This window comes from Prunus mume, linkage group LG8, assembly GCF_029339155.1.
Source record: "Prunus mume cultivar Tortuosa linkage group LG8, ASM2933915v1, whole genome shotgun sequence".
Classification (NCBI taxonomy): domain Eukaryota; kingdom Viridiplantae; phylum Streptophyta; class Magnoliopsida; order Rosales; family Rosaceae; genus Prunus; species Prunus mume.
In genome coordinates this window covers 16252193-16264745 of record NC_142705.1, presented here as the reverse complement: position 1 = coordinate 16264745, position 12553 = coordinate 16252193, and the positions used below count along the sequence as shown (strand labels likewise).

Here is a 12553-nt window from a genome sequence, read left to right as displayed (position 1 = left end):
CATGGAAGTAATTACAAAATATTTGGAGAGCAAGTCAACTATTGTGATTAAGAAGAATCCGTTTCAGATTCTTCTCCCTTGATAAGTGCGTGTGGTTTAACAGTAAAGCCCCATTCACTCAAAGACCATTTTCCCGAAAAGCAGTCATCCTTGCATTTGCATTCATAATTGCTCTGTCATGTTCCATTGCTATATATTCAAAGGTGAAAACGTCATGAGTGGACCAATAACTTCACGTTCTTATAAGGATTGGAAATCAGGTATCTCTTACTCTGAACTCCTTGAATTGACTAATGGATTCTCTGTGGACAACTTGATTGGTTCAGGAAGTTTTGGTTTTGTTTACAAAGGAGTAATCCCTAGTGATGGAACTGTTTGTGCAAATAATCTCGCGGGAGTATATTCGCTTTGTGATTCTTCAACCTTTGATCTTCCCTCTCTCTCTTCCTCAATTCCTGTAAAAAAGACTGGAGTAAATAGATCACACCTGGGGGTGTTGGCCATAGACCCTCCGATGCCTAAGTTAGTTTGATTGAATTCTAGGTGAAACAATAGCTAAAAAAGGGTACATAGATTTCTCTAGGATGAGAACCGAGTGGCTGGAGCCATGTGTGCCGGCCAGAGCTATGTATGTAAAATATGGAGAAAAGAGAATGGTGTGGCCAGCGGTAGTGGCGTCGCCGGCGGCTAGGGAGAGAGAGAGATTGAGAATTTCAAGTATTTTCTCGAGTTGTAGAATTAGGTTTTGAAGTACCTTAAATGATGAATGAAGCCATCTATTTATAGGAGCCTCGGAGGCTATGGTTTCATAGAGAATAAAACTCTTATTAGGAAGGAGTTTATTCTTTCCCCAAATTGTAGATATTGAGTCCATTAGGGATTTGATTGGGATTCAAATCTCTTAAGTTGATGATGATTATATCTCCTTATTAGATAATATCTAAATTAATGATATTATCTTTTTAAATAAAGATAATATATTATAATAAAGATATTATCCCTATTAATTAATTGACCAAATAAATTGGTTCAATTAATTAATTTAAGGGATATTCTTCTTTTCACGTGGCATACTATAATTGGAGACGAAAATATTTGCTCCCATCGGAACAATAGTTGTTGTTAAGGTATTAAACCTTCAACAACAAGGATCTTTCAAGAGTTCCATTGATGAATGCAAAGCTTTAAGAAGTATAAGGCATCATAATCTTCTAAAGATCCTAACTGACTGCTCAAACATCGATAATTTGGGTAATGAGTTCAGAAGTCTAGTTTTTGCGTATGTGGATAATGGAAGTCTAGACTCATGGTTGTATCCAAGAGGGTTTAGGGTTTAGGGTCTCCATGAATTTTGCTCCACATATGAGAGAACTTCATCTCATTGCTCGTGACAGGGCAATGACTAATGTTCACCCAAACAAACAATAAAAAGATGATCCTCTAATGATCACAACTTTCTCTAAACCTTTTTTCAAAACTTTTTCCTCCATAAAAATTTCTATGACTACTATACTAAATCTAGACTTAAGCGTTCCATACTTTTAACAAGGTTAATGTGGACACGATAATTTTGAAGTTGTAACGAGGAGCAATGTCAAATTAAGAGATTGGGTGTTATCCAAAGATTGAACATTTCTATTGATGTTGCTTCTGCTTTAGATTATCTCCATTACCATTGTGAAACAGCCATCGTTCATTGTGATCTAAAGCCAAGCAATGTTCTTCTTGATGAGGATATGGTAGCCCATGTTGGTGACTTTGGTTTAGCAAGGTTCCTTTTGGAAACATCAAATGATCCCTCGCAAAGTCAAACAATATGTCAACTGGGTTAAACGGTTCCATAGCTATATTCCTCCTGGTACGAGTTTCTATGTTTCTCATTTATTTTCTTCCTAAAGACTTATTACTAAGCCAACTTAAGTCCTTATTGAAAAGATAATAATTCCTTCTATTCTTTTCCTGGAAAAGAAGTATAAATATGAGAACATTTCCAAATAAGATCTAATCTCTAGTCATTTGATAATGTGTTGTCGTCAGATCAGCTGCGCCAAAATGGATTCAGCTGCATCCTCAACTTGTGATCTCGCAAGTGCACAAGCCGTTTGGTAGTATAGCATATGTAAGTGCGAGGTCGATCCCATAAGGATTGATGATAGATTGATTCAATTTGATTCCCTGTACAAAACAGAAATAGAAACAAGATTTAAGATGATTGTGAAAAGTACAAGGATTGAAAACAAGAAAGAAAGAAAATAACTAACTCAAGCAAATAAGTTCCTAAGTTCAATTTAGATTAACGGATTGATTTTAGCTAAAGTATGATTAAGCCATGGTGTGTTTGTCTCTAACCTTGTATTCCTAATTCCCTAATTTGATCATCTGTTGTCTAACCTAAAATTAAGCATCAGGAATCCATTAAGCATAGAAGAACATTTTAAACAACCAAGTATGTATCTAATCCCGATTGTCGAATTCTATACACACTCTTCCTATTCATAGTTCAATTCGAATTAAAGCATGGTGACTACTCTTAATTCAAACCAAGATAGCTAACATGCAAGCCTTAATGGTGATCAATCATTCAACCTAGCATATTAACTTATAAGCATAATGAATAAGAACAAGAACCATAATTGAACCTTGGTGACTAATCAAATTTGAATACTTAAGAAAAGAATTTACATTACAATGAAAAATAAAGAAGAACTCAGAAAAACTTAAAGAAAAATTTAGCAAAAGAATTTTGTTACAATAATTGAGAGAATGGAGGGGAGCTCTAGAGAAGTGTTTGAGAGCTCCCCCCCTTGGGGTGTGTTTACAAGCTTGGAGAACCTCACTATTTATAGGCCTAGGGGAAGTGAAAATCTGAATTATACAATTGAGTTTATTAATCACACTCACTTCACCTAACACACAATTGCATTTGAAAACAATTCCTCTTGTCTTTAGGCTTAGTGTTGCAGCTCCCACCTCATCTTCTTTTATTTCCTTGGGCTACTGCAAAACTTCACTCCAATTATAAGTATTGAATCTGCTTCACCTAACTTTCCCACAATCAATAACACCTCATATGCATATGTCATGCATGACAATGCATTGCAGTATTCTTTTGGGCTCATTCCTCCATTCATACAATTCTGGAAAAATATAGATCTTGAAGCCTTTTGTCTTATCTTTCCATCCATATGCAGTCCAGCTCAAGGAAAAATTGGAAAGATCTTCAAATGCCATTTTTGGCCCATAACGCAGATGCCATTGATTTTGACCTTAAACTGCCAAAACTTGCATAACTTCCTTTAGAAGACTCGGAATCATAAACTGTAAAATGTTCTAGAAACTAGACTTCCGCATCTTTCCAATGATATATGGATCATTATCTGGTTCTTCCTGAGCAAGTATAGTATAATCCGTGAATTTGACTGATCTGTAGACACAATTGTTGAGCTAACTTGACTCCAAAATGCATTAAATGAGTCCTAAAGCTTAATACACTAAAACAAAGATAAAAGAGATTAAAAGCACAAGTTTAACTCAAAAACATAACCAAATTATAAGTTAGAAGGGTACAAAATGATATGTAATTATGCACCGATCATAGTGACACTTTAATATACGTATATCTATATAATGGTAGAGTATGGCATGGGAGGCCAAATTTTCATACTGGGAGATATTTATAGCTACGGAATATTGTTGCTAGAAATGTTCACTGGAAAAAGACCTACGGATGACAAGTTTAGATATGGTCTAAGTATTCACCAATTCACTAACGCAGCGTTGCCTGACCATGCCTTTGGTGTAGCGGATGTAAGAATTTGCATTCCAAATCAAATACTGAGATGGTCTTCTGATCACTTGAGGATATATATATAGTTCTATGCCAATTAGGAATACATAATTTATCTATCTTTTAGACTTTGTATAAGTGACTGTTTCTATTAAATACAAAGTGCTTTAGGTTTCCTAATTTCATGTGGATTGAAACACCTAATAATTTTGTTGGCTTAAGGAAAGCTTAAGATGTCTTTGATGAGGAGGAGTCTTAAGCGAAGCCTATAAAGGATGTTCTTGTGCTATCGGCTAAATACACACTCAATATTATTCTCACCCCATCTAGAGAGAGATAAAGAGCCGTATAGTAGAGAAGACTTCTTTACAGCAGAATAACAAGACAATTTCCTGTGAACATCATGTCTGATCAAGGTATGTGTTTAGTTCATCTAAAGCTATTAAGACTTACATGTGGTATCAGAGCATTAGGTTGTATGTTCTTAACCTAATTACAAGTAAAATAAATGAAGGCTCGCATGAAAAAAATATGGTTTAATACATATGTTACAGTATGATATAGTTTAAAGAAAACACCAGTCATTATAGAATGCATATTTTGATTATTATACATTGCATATCTTATTTGATAAGGTAAGAGATAAGCATAAAGTTTCCTGCTTAAATCATGCTTGAAAGACTAATGATCAATGTTTGGGGAGGATTTTGGATCAATTGAGTGAGCCATAGCAACTCAACTGGTACAAAAGATTCTTCATTCAAAGTTTTTTGTATCAAAATTGCATTGCACTCAACCTTTCTTATACAATTCTCTATCCACAGATGTGAATCGTGCAAGAAGGGTTGTTTATAATGGAACAATATGGAAAACAGATTGTATGAACAAACAATGAATATTCCTCTATCCACAGACGTGGGGATGCTCCTTGTTTCAAGATTGCTCATACAAATCTGTTGTTCTAAGTACTATGGAACATGTTGACTTGTAACCCACATGTGCAAATCAATAATGTTTAGTTAAAGATTTTGGGGATGTTTTATTTATGTTTTCTTTAAAATTACAGTGAGTGCTTCAAGTTACAACTCCATCGAAATCTTGACTAGATCAAACTATCTGAAGTGGAAAGAAGAGTTGGAAATTTCACTAGGGCTAATGGACTATGACATTGCTCTAAAGTGGGATACGCTTGAGGAACCTGCTGCAAATGCGACTACAGATGTCAAAAGGAGATATGAAAAATGGGAAAAGGCTAACAAGATGGCTATATTGATTATGCTTAGAACCATGACACCATCCTTGAGAGGTAGCGTTCCAAGATCAGAAAATGCATAAGAATTCCTTGCTGCCATTGGTCTAAAATTCAAAGAAACTGAGAAAGAAGAGAAAAGTACCTTGTTGGACAAATTAATTGAGATGAAGTATGATGAGCGAGGTTGTGTGAAAGCTCACATAATGAACATGGCAGACGTTGCACACAAACTGAAGGAACTAAACATGACTATAGATGATGACATGATGGTGCATTTTTCCTTGAACTTACTTCCAAAGGAGTTCAAAACTCTCAAGAGTTCATATATGGCTCAGAAGAAAAGTTGGACTTTGGATGATCTTATAACCATTAGTGTTCAAGAAGAGCACAACATCATAATGGAGAGAGGTCAGGAAAGCTATGAACATAGTTCAAGACTATCGTGGCAAGTAGAACAAGGATAAAAAGATAGTTTTTGGAGAAAAGAAAGACCAAGACAGTACCCAAAAAAAAAAAAAAAAAGGAAAACCAACTGGATTGAAATGTTTCTTTTGTACGAAGTTTGGACACATGAAAAGGGAATGCAAGAAGTACAAGAGGTGGTTAGAGAAACAAAAGAACAAAGGTAAGAATGAAAATGTTTTGGTCTGTTTTGAATCAAATATGATTGAGGTTTCAGTTGACACTTGGTGGTTAGACAGTGGTGCTTCAATACACATTGCTAATTCTTTGCAGGGGTTCATAACGAAGAGGCAGCCAAACAAGGATGAGGTGAAGGTATCGTGGGCAATGGAGTCAAAGTACAAGTGGAGTTCATTAGAGCAGTTAGGATTCGATTAGATTCTGGTTTTGTTTTAGATTTGGTAGATGTAGTCTATGTTCCTTCTATGACAAGGAACCTTATCTTAGTTGCTAGGCTTGTTAAATAAAAACTCACTTTGAGATTTGATGAATTTGGTTTTTCGATTTTCAATAATAAAGAACTAGTTGGAAATAGAACTCTTGTTGGAAACATCTTTCAATTGAACTGCAGACCACCTCAAATGGTTATGAACATTGCAAATACAAAACAAAAGAATTAGACATCATCAAAACTTTGGCATAAAAGGCTGGGCCATATTTCAAAAGAAAGAATGAACTTCCTGTGTAAAGAATTAGTGCTGCCACCAATTGACTTTAATGACATGGATGAAATCCGTGTTGAATGCATAAAGGGAAAATTGACAAACTTGAGAAAGAAAGGAGCAATAAGAAATGAAAATCTATTGGAATTAATTCACACAGATATCCGTGGTCCTTTTCGAAATCCAACACATGAAGGTTATAAGTATTTCATCACTTTCACAGAAGATCACTCGAGATTTGGACATGTCTACTTAATAAAAGAAAAGTCTAAAGCATTAGATATGTTCAAGGTTTATAAAACAGAAGTAGAAAGGCAACTGGAATTGAAAATAAAGGTGGTACGATCATATAGAGGTGGAGAATAATATGGTAGATTTGATGAGACTAGTAAGAATCCAGGCCCCTTTGCAAGATATTTGCAAGAAGAAGGCATAATAGCTCAATATACAAATCCAGGTATACCTCAGCAAAATGGAGTTTCTGATAGAAGGAATAGGACCTTAAAAGGTATGGTTAGAAATATGATGTGTTGTACCAATCTTCCTATTTATCTGTGGGGAGAAGCCTTGAAGACTGCAAACTACATATTGAATAGAGTTCCAACAAAAAGTGTTGACAAAATTCCTTTTGAAATATGGAATAAAATGAAGCCTAGCTTAAACCACTTAAAGGTTTGGGGTTGCAAAGTAGAGGCAAGACTCTACAACCCTATAGAAAAGAAGCTAGATTCAAGAACTGTGAGTTGTTACTTTGTAGGTTATCCTGAGGGAACAAAAGGATATAGGTGCTATTGTCCAAAGTAGGGGTGGTTGCGGTTCGGTAACCGCGAATTTTTACTCAAACCGTAAACCGACCGACTATTTGCGGTTTGGTGATTTTTGAAACCGCAAACCGACGCGTTTGCGGTTTACGCGTCAGATATGTAAACGCAAAATGCGGTCGGTTACCGCGAATTAGCGGTTTAAAACCGCATGAGTTCTCAAGCATTCACAAAAATATAAATTCACAACCTAAATAAATAAATACACAACCTCAATTTCTCAAACATATATAAATTCACAATCTCATCAACTTCTCAAGCATTCACAACCTAAGAAAATTAAAGTTACAATTTCAAGCATTCCAATTAAAGTTAAACTTCTCAAGCATTCCAATTCCAAATCCTTTAAAGTTATAAACCAAAAGGAAAATGCAAAGCAAAATGAATTAAAGTTACAACAAAAAAGAAAAATTCAATTCAAAGTTAATTAAAGTTACAAACTAAAAGGAAAATGCAATGCACCAATGTTACAAACTAAAGTTATAAACTCAAGTGTTGGTGGTGAGTGGATTTGAAGAACCTCGTTGTGTTGTTTGAGCACCAATGTTATTTACAAATAAAACAACATAGTGTAGTACATTTTATTATAAGAAGAAGCATAAATAACATTAGTATAAATAAACTAATTACTTACAAGTTGTCATATGTTCTATTTCCTTGTAAAATTCAACTTCATCATCCGTGGCTATATTTTGGCGGTTATGTAACCGCAAGTTTTGAAAATCAAATACAGAACCAAGAACCGCAAATGCGGTTCGGTTCTTAATACCGTAAATGCGGTTCGGTTTACCGCGATTGCGGTTTCATTGCGGTAAATTATCGGTTAGTTTTTGCGGTTAGTTTTTGCGTTTATCTGCCCAGGAAATTGTGATTTCTCTGTTCAAAACCTTTTTTTTTTCTTCTTACATTCTACGTTTATAAATAAAAAAAATAAAAAAAATAAAAAAAGCCCATGTGTTTGATGGCAGGCCCAATGATATGCACCATCAGATAAGAATAGTCTTAGACACTAGAAGCAGAGAGTAAACAAAACCAAGTGGGTAAGACCAAGTTGTGTAGCGGGAAAAAAGGGAAAAAGAAAAGGCTCAAACTGCGTCAGAAGACGACGTCGCTTTACCTCCTAGGAATTTCGGAAAGTCTGGGACTTTGTTTGAATTTGAAGCCACGAACAAGATTTGTAATTGTGCCTAGTTCCCTTCAACAGAAGGTCAAGACGGTGCGTTTCAAGCCCTGAAACTCACCTGACTCGTTGAGTTTCAGTGCAAACCCCCAGAACGACTCAAATCGCATGCAGGAACTCACCACTCCAAGTGAGTGCAACAGTTTCGCATACCAAATGTTGGAACTTTGTTTGATATGTTTGTATGAGTAGAAAATAAGGGAAAAGCTTTTTCTTTTATGATAAAGGGAAAAATATTTTTCTTTTGTGGTTGTTTTTCATCATATTCTTTGATTAGTCGAGATTTTCATTTTATTATTTGTTTTTTAAAATTTGACAATTTGTCATGCTTCAAACATATCCAAATGGCCAAGTCAGGAGTGGGTTTGCAGGAGTTAGTTTTTGGGATTGGGCAGGAAAGGGAAAGCATTGTCGTATAAATGTAGCAAAGGTGTTTGATATTAAGTCAGTGAAAAAGAAAATAAAGTTTCAGGCAGAGGCTTCCCTGCAGCAAGAAAGTTCCTTTATTTTTTCATTGTGATCATTCAAGATCACCATGAATGATAACCTTCACCAGTCTAAGTGCATATATACAATGTTCATTGGCATAGTATGGCTTTTCTAATCAGCCAATTTAGTAGTTTTCTTTTAGAAAATGTGTATACAATGTTCATTGGCATAGTATGGCTTTTCTAATCAGCCAGCTAAGTAGTTTTCTTGTATGTCTTTATTCAATTCGTTATATGAGATCACTACAACAAAATGTTTCTTTAGCGATGATTTTGTCAATGAGGCATTTTAAACCTATAGCGACAAACAATATATAATCCTCGCACTAGAAGCATTTTAAAGAGGAATTAATTTCTTCGCAGTACATCTTTCAAATTTTTTCACCATTTATTAACGAGGAAATAGTTTTTTACTCACTGAAAGTGTAACGAGAATTTTTTACAATTCCCTCCAAATCTGTAGAGACCAACAATATACAATCCTTGCAATAGAAGCCATTTAGTTAGGAATTAATTGCCTCACAATATGTCTCCCACATTATTTTCACAATTTCTTAAGGAGGAAATAGTTTTTTCCTCATTGAAAGTGTTAGCGGGAATTTTTTACATTTCCCTCCTAACCTATAGCGACAAACAATATATAATCCTCTCAATTGAAGCTTTTTAACAAGGAATTAATTTCCTCGTAGTTTGTCTCCCACATTATTTTTCACTTTTTTAAAAGTACCACAATTTTTGGGCAAAATTAAAATAGGATTGTTAGAAGAAAAAAAAATGTTTAAATTTTGTTATTTCTTCATTTATTTTAATTCAAAATTAGATTTTTAGAGCTTTATGGTGAAAATAATGTCACAATGAGTTTATAGGATTTTATCTTGTATTTTTCTTATTTTTAATTTATTTATTGTGGATTTTAGAAGTTAAATCATGGGGACATAATATGAAATAGATGAGATTGACACATGTCAGCCTCTTAAGGCATCTCCTTCAGAAATTTGGCCCTATCAGATTATGACACATGTCCCTGTCTTATTATTTTTTGTTTGATCTTAAACAATCCATAACAAATTAAATAAAAATCACAAAAATACACTGAAAATTGCCACAAACTCCTTATGAAATAGTCACCCATTATGTAGATATAAAATCATAATTCCGTGTATTTTAATTAATGGGAGATCATTGAATCAAAGAAACAATAGTGTATTGAGTAGAATGTTTTGATTTGTCTATGAAGAAAGTGTAGGGGGTCTTTTTATTCTAGCAGCTTGACGAATGAGCTTGGGCTGCCGAAAAGAGAAACATGCATGAAATTGCCCTTTGAGTCTGAGTTCAAGGATCAAGCCCCCAGAGTGTTTCGAAAGGGTAACTGAGCCTTAGGAAACACCTTGGTCTTCTTCACCAACAAAACCAACAATTGCTTACAGATAAATTTTTGGGCTTGGCATGAGAGCTTGTGACATGGGAGCTGAGTATTCGTGAGTTTAGCATGAGAGAGAGAAGGCTTGGGGTTTCCTATGAGGAACAGAGGCTTTGAGAGTGATGAAGCTTGCTCTCTAAATATGTGTTGTGGAAAGAGAGGTAGAAGATGAAAGCATGGATGACTTTAGCATATTTCCAGCAGCTTGATGAAAGCTTCGTCAAGCTCATGGGCGATTTGACAAATGAGAAAAATGGAAGCAATGGAAGAACAAGGCATGAAATCGAAGGGTTCCAGAGATGAGAGATGATGCTTGCTCTCTCTGGATGTGGGTTTTGAGAAAGAGAAAGAGGAATGGAAGAACAAAGCATGAAATTGAAGGATTCCAGAGTGAATGCTTGCCTTCGATTCGTTCTTGTCTGTTCTGTCCATTTTTGATTCGTTCTTGTCTGTTCTGTCCATTTGTGAGTTGTTTTGCTGGGAAGAAAGTGTCTCCTTTTATAGGAGTTAGAAGACTCAATTTTATCAAGCCACCCTCTCCCTTTTTCCTTCACTTTCTTCCATTTATCTAGTTTGGTGAAATTTCTCTAGCTTGAACCTATAGGCACGCAGCTTTTTGGGGTTCCAAGGTCCTCAAGCATCTGGACTCTTCATGTGAGTGAGGTGCCACCCACTTTTGCTTCTTGTTTTCTCACCAAAGTTTGAAGAGGAAAGAATGGATAAAGGTGCTTGGTCAAAAAGGTGATCAGCACATGGGTTTGCTTGCTTTTGCTGGTTCGGCTTTGAACCGGTTTTTAATATACGACTGGATATTTTATAAAATGTCACTGCTATGTTTTGTTTCCAACGGTTTGTGAGTTCCTTTTGATTTCATGATTGCCGAAGCTTTGGCTGATGTGGAATTTTTTATGGGCTATGGCTATTGAACATTTTTTAAAGATGTTTGGGCCTTTTCTTAAGGTGATGAGCTATTGAGTTTTCTCTCATGCTTGCCCATATGTTTGGACTCAAGAAATGAGCTTGAGTTTTGGTGCTCCCAAGAGCCCAAAACTTCCACTCCTTAGACATCAATCGGGCCTCTGCACATGACCATCCATACCACAACCCGCTTCAAGCTCCCATTCATTAGCGTGGCTTAAACCCACTTGCTTGCAGCGTGGCACGCCTGCTTTTTGATTGGTGTGGCATGTGTGATATGATTTAACTTTCGCAGTGCCCAAATCGGTTTCTTCTTGATAAGGTATCGTAATGGCCAAAATTTATTTTAATGAACTGTGATTTTTTCCTCAACAAAGTTAAGTTTTTATTGTTGCTTTGTATTTTTATAATTTATAATTATATTTTTTGAGCTTTAAAAGAAGAGAATATCACAAGGAGTTTATAGGAATTATCGGTGTTTTTTGGGATTATTTATTTATTTATTATGTCATTTTCTTGTAATTTATTGTGTTATAGAAGTAAACAATTCGTAAGAAATTAAATTAAAATCAGAAAAATACACCAAAAACTGCTACATACTCCTTACAATATAGCCTTCAATTATGGAGATCAAAATTCAGGATTCCAAATATTTGAGTTAATGGTAATTAATGGATTAAAGAAACAAGATTATAAGGTATAATGTTTTGATTTGTCTATGAATAAAAGTGAGTTTTTGTTATTACTTTGTATTTTTATGATTCAAAATTAGATTTTGGAAGTTTTAAGGTGAATAAAATGTCACAAGGAGTTCTTAGGAATTTATGGTGTGTTTTTCTGATTTGAAATTTATTTATTATGAATTTTATAGTTAAATTGTAGGAAATAATAAGAAATATAGTATTGACATGTGTTAGCTTTTTAAAGGCTGTCTGTCAGTATTTATGACATGTATGTATAACATGGTGACATGTGTTCTTTTGTTGTTATTTATTATTTTATCTTAAAGAATTCATAAAATTATTTTTGTGAGTGCTTTTTTCACAAAATTTTCATTTCATGTTTCATTCCTTCGAAATTGCTCTCTCTCTCGTCCCTAACCTAACCACAAACCCCACTCTCTCTCTCGCCCTCTCAGACCCCAAATGCTCTCCTCTCTCCCAACCCAAACCCTCCATCCTCATAACCATACACAGCAGTCCTTCACAACCTTTGATGCAGCACCACACATTCCAAATGAAGCCTCAAGATTGAATCGTACATGCCAGCATGCACTAGCTAGCAAAGACCAAATATGACTCAACATATGCTCAGCATATTCTCTTCCCAAACGGCTACCTTTGCTGGTCCTTATCCATTAGCCCTTCTATGCATTTATTTATTCTTTGTGTAATACATAGAGTGAAAATATATGATACAAAAACTTCTTTATTGTCTTCTCTGCCTCGTCTTTGTCTCTGCATTCCTTTTCTCTTTGCATCCTTCTCTTCCTTTTCAAACTGATGGGGAAGAATTTGAACCATGTATCTCTTTGTTCTCAACCTCTGACAGCCTCCATGTCAT

The 12553-nt window shown here is 35.1% G+C and overlaps 1 pseudogene; it reads left to right on the top strand.

The window, feature by feature from the left end:
* The first annotated feature begins 214 nt into the window (after positions 1 to 214).
* On the top strand, positions 215 to 5122 carry LOC148914854 (putative LRR receptor-like serine/threonine-protein kinase At3g47570; annotated as a pseudogene).
* The last annotated feature ends 7431 nt before the right edge of the window (positions 5123 to 12553 follow it).